The sequence below is a fragment of the Mus caroli genome, chromosome 17 (assembly GCF_900094665.2).
Source record: "Mus caroli chromosome 17, CAROLI_EIJ_v1.1, whole genome shotgun sequence".
Taxonomy (NCBI): domain Eukaryota; kingdom Metazoa; phylum Chordata; class Mammalia; order Rodentia; family Muridae; genus Mus; species Mus caroli.
Window position 1 is genome coordinate 8,592,390 of NC_034586.1, and position 8,245 is coordinate 8,600,634.

The window sequence follows — 8,245 nt, forward strand, 5'->3', positions numbered from 1 at the left end:
TTATTTATTTATTTATTTATTTGTATGTGTGTATGTGCACTTGTGTGTGTAGGCATGGGTGCCTATAAGCATGCATGGAGGCCAGAAAAGGGCACGGAGTGTTCTCCTGTATCATCCTGCTCACTTCCAGGAGGCAGGGTCTCTCCCCACACCTCAGTCTGCTATTCTCCACTAAATGGAATAACCAACCGCAGGAATTCTCCTGTCTCTGCTCCCTTTCGGAGCTCGGTACCTGTGTGCTGGGAACCAAACCATACTCTTATTATTGTTAACAATATTGTTATTATTGTAAATATTATTGTTAACAGTAATAATAATTATTGTTAACATGGTCTTACCATGTCAGCTCCCCAGACCCCCAAATCTTGCCTTTTAATAAAGACACTGGCTATGTTTGGTTATAGCTGATGTGTTTTATAAAGCCAAGGATATGTTTCATACAGTGTGGTATGGTGTGTTGGGAGGGGATGCCTCAATGTGCCCATGCTGAACACCACCACCCTCACTCCACCCTCAGAGGTACCAGTCATAGGACGATGGGTGTAGTATAGAATAGAGTTTATTTGGGGGCATGGGAAGGGGAGTTGAGACAGGAGTAGAGGCAGAGAAAGAGAGGGGACAGAGAAGGATAGAAAGAGAGAAAGAGGGGCTAGTGAGATGGCTCAGCCGGTAAGAGCACTGACTGCTCTTCCAAAGGTCCTGAGTTTAAATCCCAGCAACCACATGGTGGCTCACAACCACCCATGATGAGATCTGACGCCCTCTACTGTCATGTCTGAACAGAGCTAATAATAAATAAATAAGACAGACATAATAATAAATAAATCTTTGGGCTGGAGCAAGAAGGAACTGAGTGAGCAGAGTTGACCAAAGCAAGCAGGCTGACTGGAGCAAGTGGGGTTGACTGGAGCAAGTAGATATCCTAAATAAAATTTCCAACAACCACATGAAGGTGCACAACCATCTGTACAACTACAATATGCTCATATACATAAAAATAAATAAATAAATAAATCTTTTAAAATAAGAAACAGAGAGAGGAGAGAGGGAGGGAGGGAGGGAGAGAGAGAGAGAGAGAGAGAGAGAGAGAGAGAGAGAGAGAGAGAGAGAGAGAGAGAGAGAGAGAGAGAGAGAGAGAGAGAGAGAGAGAGAGAGAGAGAGAGAGAAAGAGAGAGAAGCCAAACAGTCCCTTTTATAGCAAGCCAGGCCTACCTGACTGTTGCTAGGTAACTGCTGGGCGAAGTGTAGAAGGAATGCCAAAGGGCCACCCCCAAATGGCCTCATCTTGACTGGATGGCCTCAGTGAAGACCCCATCTCCAAGAACAGCCCTGGAGGTCAGGACTCCAGTAGGAGATGATTTGAAAAGAGGTAGGACATGGTCACATCTTTAACAGTAATACCTAGAGTTTTCTCTAGGATCTGCTCGCGAGCACTCTCCCGCCTCCCTGCTCACACCCCCTACGCCCCCTCCCCCTGCATCTATCAAGTGCTGACCATCACCAGCTTGCCCATTTGGTCACAGTTATCAGGTGACTAAACTAGAAGATCGAAGTCACCATAACCATTTGGAGAGGCTGCTGAGCCCATGGCTCCTGCTAGGAATGGTGTGCACCTTGCAGTTTATGAGGAGGGGCTGTGCTGTGTTGGGAAACTGTGGCTTGCTGCTGTCATTAGTGCCGTGGGGTAGGTGGAGGCATGGGACAACGAGGGTATCCAGAAGCTACAAGACAGGGTTAGTGGTGTGTGACCAACAGGTTTTTACCGTTGTGCGCATTTGAAGGATGGGGTCAACATGGGACTGTTTCCAAGGACCCATTTCCCCCGTGCCATGAACTGTTCTGAGAAGCCCGGACTGAAGTGGGCAGTGGGAATTACATCTGCTCACGGTGGAGAAGGGCATGACACCTGCTCACGTGGAGAGTGACCATGGTTCTTTCATGGTGCTGGGGCACTGTCACTGTGCTAGAGCACTGTCACACGGTGCTGGAACAGACATAGCCACTGAGGCCCTGTTGTTGGGAGCCAAGTGGTTCACAGGGTGCAGAGTCCTATAGGCTGAGCCTCAAGTGACATTAGTTCTTCACAGCCACATGGCCCCCAGGTCCGATTTCCTGCTCTCTGAAAGTCTTTCAGGCTACTTGTACCCTTTCATTGTTCCTCTTCCAGGAACTTGCTGGAGCCGGTCCTGACCTGTAAATCCTGAACCAGAAGATTGGGTAGAGCATGACACCTCCCCCCAGGGGTTGGGAACAGAAGTGTTACCACCCATGCCTTCTACAACAGTGGACACACACCTAAGGTGAGCTAGCACTTGGAATGTGGCTGGGTAGCCATGAGAATAAAATTGGAATTGCATTTAAGTAATTTAGATGTCAACATTCACAGGTGGCATACGGCACTGTGTGGGCCACCAAACATGAGCACTGAAGCACAGAGTCACAGTGGTCGGCCTTAGTGGGGACTGACCAAGGTCATAGGTAGTCCAGGAGCCTGGACCTCCTCAAACCAAGAAGGGGGGAAACCCAGGACCAAAGCACCCATGAGTTGGCATCTTGTTACTCCACACGTCCTGTGACAGAGATGCCAGCGTATCGGTCTGAAGAAACAATGCATTAAGTGGCTGTGGGTACGCCAAACTTTTGGCCAAGACACCGAGGGAAGCCAAAGAAAATGCCACGAACAGATTGCCAAGAGATGTAGGCTGTCTTCGCCGAGAGAGCTTCTACTTCCGAGTCCAGTCTAAGTCAGGACTTTAAGAGTAACAAATAAGGGGGGCGGTTCAGAGGTCCTGAGTCACAGCCTGGCAGTGGTGGTGCGCAGAAACCCTGCCTCAAAAAACAATAAAGAGTAACAAATTAATGATCAGACCTTGGTGGGGGTAGTGTTGAGACCAGGGAGAAGAGATGGTGCAGCAGTCAAGATGCCCACCAGCAAGCCTGATGACCTGATGTGATCCTTGGAACCCGCATAAAAATCTGTATGTGACACCACCCATTAGAAATCCTGGCATGCCTACCAAGGTGGAAGGTGGAGATAGGAGAATCCTCCAGAATCAAATACGCTGAACTGCAGCAGAAACAAGATAGATCCTGCCTCAAAAACAAGGCTGAAGGAGAATTGGTTGACCTTGACACAAGCGTGTGACTCATATGCACACACACACACACACACACACACACACACACACACACACTTAAAAAATACTCTTTTGTTTGTTTTTAAAAGTAAACGTATTTATTACAGGGCTTGGCAAATGCCTCTAATTTAGGTCTCAGGAACCTGAGGCAGAAGTTCAAGCTAGCCTGAGTTACTCAGTGGAGACCCTGTTTCAACAACAAAAAACAAGAAACAAAACAAAACAAAAACAACTCTCTGCCCAGACTTCCCTGAAGTCCTTACGTAGCAGCTCGTAGCAGCTCACCCATTAAGAAGGCATCTAAGCCCTCCCACTGAAGGAACAACCAGCCACACACTGATCATCTCAATGCTTTTAACCTGTGCAGGTCTATCGTCTATCGTGACATTTATGATTCTCAGCTTCTGCCAGTATGGACCATCAGAGCACAAACTCCATGTTCTGCTCAGAACTCAGGGCTAGCAGTCGCCTGTCCAGGCTGTAAAAGGAACCAGAAGCAAATGCTGGTGGCAGTGTCCCCTAGGGGCTCTGTCTGGCACAATGCCCTTCTGAGAGAGCTATTAAAGGCTCTGGAAGGCTATAAATACCAGCAGGTCTGAACAGGCAAACATTTAGTGCCCTCTAGTGGCAGATTGTAAAATTGCAAACACACAGAAAGAGATCCACCAAAGAAGTCCAAGAAGGCCACTTCATATTCCTGAAAACACCAAAGCCCCACTTAGAACGTGTATAGTTACGGGTCAGGGAAGGTAGTCTGTCCTGTCTGCTTTTGGGCTCTGGCACCCATATTGAGTTCAAATTTCTGTTCCTACAGCCTGGAAGCTTCCAGGTTCCTCCTACTAAGGGAGGGAGGGGGGCACAGATAAGGACACACACACATACACACACACACACACACACAGAGAGAGAGAGAGAGAGAGAGAGAGAGAGAGAGAGAGAGAGAGAGAGAGAGAGGAGTTAACAGCTGTACCATTATAGATCTTTTTGGATCCCTCTTTATTCCAGAAATCAGAACATCCAGGATTTTATGAAGGTATATGCACGGTGTACCTGTGTTGTCTGAGGTGGAACCTTATACTCCTGTGAGTAAAACTCCTGAGTTTCTGCAGGAAACATGAACATGTGTGTTCCTAGGATAACCAAGGACAGAGCCACAGGGTCAAGCTTGCTGCTGTAATGTAAGTTATATTGGGAAACTATCACAAGCGATTAAAACTTGTTGAAAGTAGACTCTAGTTCCTATAACCAGTCCTGTCCTGAGCCAGGCTGTCTGGGAGAGGGAAACCCAGCAAGCAGCAAAGGGCCTGGAAGACATTGAGTCCTTGAGACTGTCTAGAAGACAGGCCATTTCCAGCAGGGTTTATCATGCTACAAAAATGCCCACAGAAGGGCTGAGAGATAGCCCAGCGGTTAAGAGCATTGACTGCTCTTCCAGAGATCTGGAGTTCAATTCCCCGGTAACCACATGATGACTCACAACCATCTGTAATGGAATCTGGTGTCCTCTTCTGGTGTGTCTGAAGACTGTGACAGTGGCCTCACATACATAAAATAAATAAATCTTACAAAAAAAAAAAAAAAAGCCCACAGAGGGAACAAGAAGCACAGTGCACATCCACTGAGAGAAAGGCCTCAGGTGGGAGCACCGGCCAACTGCCTCAGCCTCAGGTGGGAGCATTGCCTTGGGCATTGCCTTGGGTGTACTGGCTGGTTTTGTGTGTCAACTTGACACAGACTGGAGTTATCACAAAGAAAGGAGCTTCAGTTGGGGAAATGCCTCCATGAGATCCAGCTGTAAGGCATTTTTCTCAATTAGTGATCAAGGGGGAAGGGCCCCTTGTGGGTGGGACCATCTCTGGACGGGCAGTCTGGGGTTCTATAAGAGAGCAGGCTGAGCAAGCCAGGGGAAGCAAGCCAGTAAAGAACATCCCTCCATGGCCTCTGCATTAGCTCCTGCTTCCTGACCTGTTTGAGTTCCAGTCCTGACTTCTCTGGTGATGAACAGCAGCATGAAGTGTAAGCCAAATAAACCCTTTCCTCCCCAACTTGCTTCTTGGTCATGATGTTTGTGCAGGAATAGAAAACCTGACTAAGACAAATTGGTACCAGGAGTGGGGTGTTCCTGTGACAAACTGACCATGTTTTGGGGAGGACTTGGAAGGACTTTGGAACTTTGGGCTTGAAGATCCATTCATTGTTAAGAGCTCTGTCAGATGTTGTGTAGGAGCTCAAGATAATGTTGAGAACAGTGTAGAAGATGGAGGTCTGGCTTGTGAAATTTCAGAGGGAAAATTAAAGACTCTTTTCAGGACCATTGCTATTTTGATTGGGAAGATTCTGTGGTTCTGGTTAGCTGGGGCTGAAGAGTCAGCTGTGATTAACAAGATACCAGAACTACTAAAGTGAAACTTTTGCATTACTGGGACTATTGATGCTGGTTAGCTGGAGCTAAGAAATTAGCGGTGATGAGACCAGCATCATTGAGGTGACATCTTCTGGGAAGTGCTTTCTGAGAGCACAAAGAGGCTGTGTTCCAGAGATAGCCAAAGTTGTACCTCGTGCAGCAGCAGGGCTTGGTAATGTGTAAGAGTCACCCAGGTGGTACTGGTTTTGAAGGCATGAAGGGGTCCTGCAGAGCAGCTGAGGCTCAGCACTGTGATAGGCCATTGGTGAAGGCACAGCCTCAGTTGCAATTGATGGCCCAGGACAGAAGGGGTCATGCAAAGGTGTTGAGGCTTGGCACCATGAAGAGAGCCTATGAGAGGCTGTTGGTGAAGCCTAGTTACAGCAGAAGACAGCAGTGTTTTGGAGATGCCAGTACCATGAGATGACCACCAAGAACAGCAGCAGCAGCGGAGTACAGGCAGCTGGAGCCTAAAAGACAACGTGTGTGCTAGCTACAAAGGGCAAGGCTGGAGAAGTGACCCGAGCCCTTGGAGGAGCCCAGATCGTGAGTTGGATCCCAGACATTGGACAGTTGGAGTTTGATTTTGCTTTTCATTGTGACTGTGCTCTGATGCTTTTCCCTCTTGAAGGAAGTATTTTAGTGGAACCCACAGTGAAGAGACTTATAACTATAAAGACTTTGGATTTTAAGAGAGATTGAAATTTTAAGAATTTGCAAAGACTGTGGGACTTTTAAAGTTATTTAAAAGGGGATGAATAAGAAACTGGCGGTTGAGGCTTAATAGTGATGTGTTTGTGTGTCAAGTTGACAAGGGGTCAATTGTACTGGCTAGTTTTGTATGTCAACTTGACATAGGCTGGAGTTATTACANAGAAAGGAGCTTCAGTTGGGGAAATGCCTCCATGAGATCCANCTGTAAGGCATTTTCTCAATTAGTGAACAAGGGGGAAAGGCCCCTTGTGGGTGGGACCATCCCTGGGCTGGTAGTCTTGGGTTCTATAAGAGAGCAGGCTGAGCAAGCCAGGGGANGCAAGCCAGTAAAGAACATCCCTCCATGACCTCTGCATCAGCTCCTGCTTCCTGACCTGCTTGAGTTCCAGTCCTGACTTCCTTGGTGATGAACAGCAATGTGGAAGTGTAAGCTGAATAAACCCTTTCCTTCCCAACTGCTTCTTGGTCATGATGTTTGTGCAGGAATAGAAAACCTGACTAAGACACTTGGGCATTGCCTTGAGCACTGCCTAGAGCATTGTTCTATCATTGCTTACAAGTTGCTGGAACTACGGGCAAGTGCCAGTATCTTCCGCATCTGTCCTTCCTTTTCTTTCTTTCTTTCTTTCTTTCTTTCTTTCTTTCTTTCTTTCTTTCTTTCTTTCTTTCTTTCTCTCTTTCCTCTTAGATCATGGGTTTCTGGCCATGAAAGGGGGTCAGGTGATAAGAGGATAAAGGTGCTGAGTCAGCTGTTGGAGGGGCAGGACCAGGCGTGGTTTGTGCTCTGCTTCCTCCTCTGCCCCAAGGCCAGCAGCTCCCTGCGGGCTGGCCCCCTCCCTCTCCCTCTCCCTCTGGATGCTAGAATCTCAGCAAGGCAGTCTGTCCTTCTCTGCCATCGCCAACACTTAGACTTGAAACAAATAAACAAACAAACCAACCCGGGTTGCATGCAGTGGGCAGCTGGCAGAGGAATCCATGTTCGAGAGGCCAGCGGAGGATTTAAGGACCTCTGCTCATTTACAGAATGGTGGATTCTGTCACCTAAGATTGATCCACTTTCTTTTCTAGTTATCTAACGAGAAACAGAATAATTAATACCTAAAACCAAAATGATTTCAAAGTCATTTTAGCCTTGGAACAAAGCGTTTTCCATTGAGAAAATACTAACAACGCTCTAGGGACTCCATGTGTGCCTGTTAATTTTAACTGTAGTCCCAACAGAGCCTAGGATCACCGGGGCAGAGCTTTAATGAGGAGTTATCTAGATGGGGGTGACCTGAGGGTGTGTGTAGGTGGGGTACCTTGTTAGTTAGGTGTGAAGACCTGTCATGAATGTGGGTGGTAGCATTTCATGAACTGGCCAAATTGTATAAAAAACTAAGAAAGCTGTGAGCGGCAGGGCTGTGTGCATGTCTCTTCCTCTGCTCCCGGCTGAGGCTGTTTCTCCTTCACTGACTTCAGCACCACAATAATGGGTGGGACCTAAAATCGCAAACTGAGACAGGCCTCTTCTTCCCAAAGCTGCTGCTTGTCCCTCTGGGAGTTTTATTACATCAACAGAAATTAAACCAGGACTCCATGAAAACGGGGTGCACAGTCTGTTCCCCTCTTCCTTCCTTCCTTCCTTCCTTCCTTTCTCTTTTTCTTAATGGTTCTTAAAGCGAGGCAAATAAAAAGACTCAGAATTATTAAGGCTTGTACATAAGTTTATATTTTAATGTGGGAAAAGATTGGAATAAGCTAAAGAGTTATGTTTCAAATGTCGGGCTGGGGGGATGGTTCTGGCAGCAAAGCACTTGGCTTGCAGCACAAAGACCAGCTCAACAGCTAGAATCTATGTAACAACAACAAAAACAAAAGACAAAGAAAACCCCTTGGTGGTGGTGCATGCTTTTAATCCCAGTGCTAGCCAAGGCTCCCCCCCCCCGCCCCCCCGCCCCCCCTCCCCGCCAGTCTTGCTGCTCATTCAGCTCTGAAGCACTGAGAGACC

The 8,245-nt window shown here is 47.4% G+C and overlaps 1 long non-coding RNA gene across 3 annotated transcripts in view; it reads left to right on the forward strand.

The window, feature by feature from the left end:
• Positions 1-8,245, forward strand: part of LOC115029730 — a 24,256-nt gene that overhangs the window by 14,346 nt on the left and 1,665 nt on the right. For 2 of the 3 annotated variants that reach the window (XR_003835283.1, XR_003835282.1), the window contains exons 3-4: positions 2,168-2,300; positions 4,143-4,287. This is a non-coding gene — a long non-coding RNA (uncharacterized LOC115029730). Of the gene's footprint in view, positions 1-2,167; positions 2,301-4,142; positions 4,288-8,245 lie in introns of those variants that run through there. The other variant, XR_003835284.1, reaches the window with a different exon arrangement.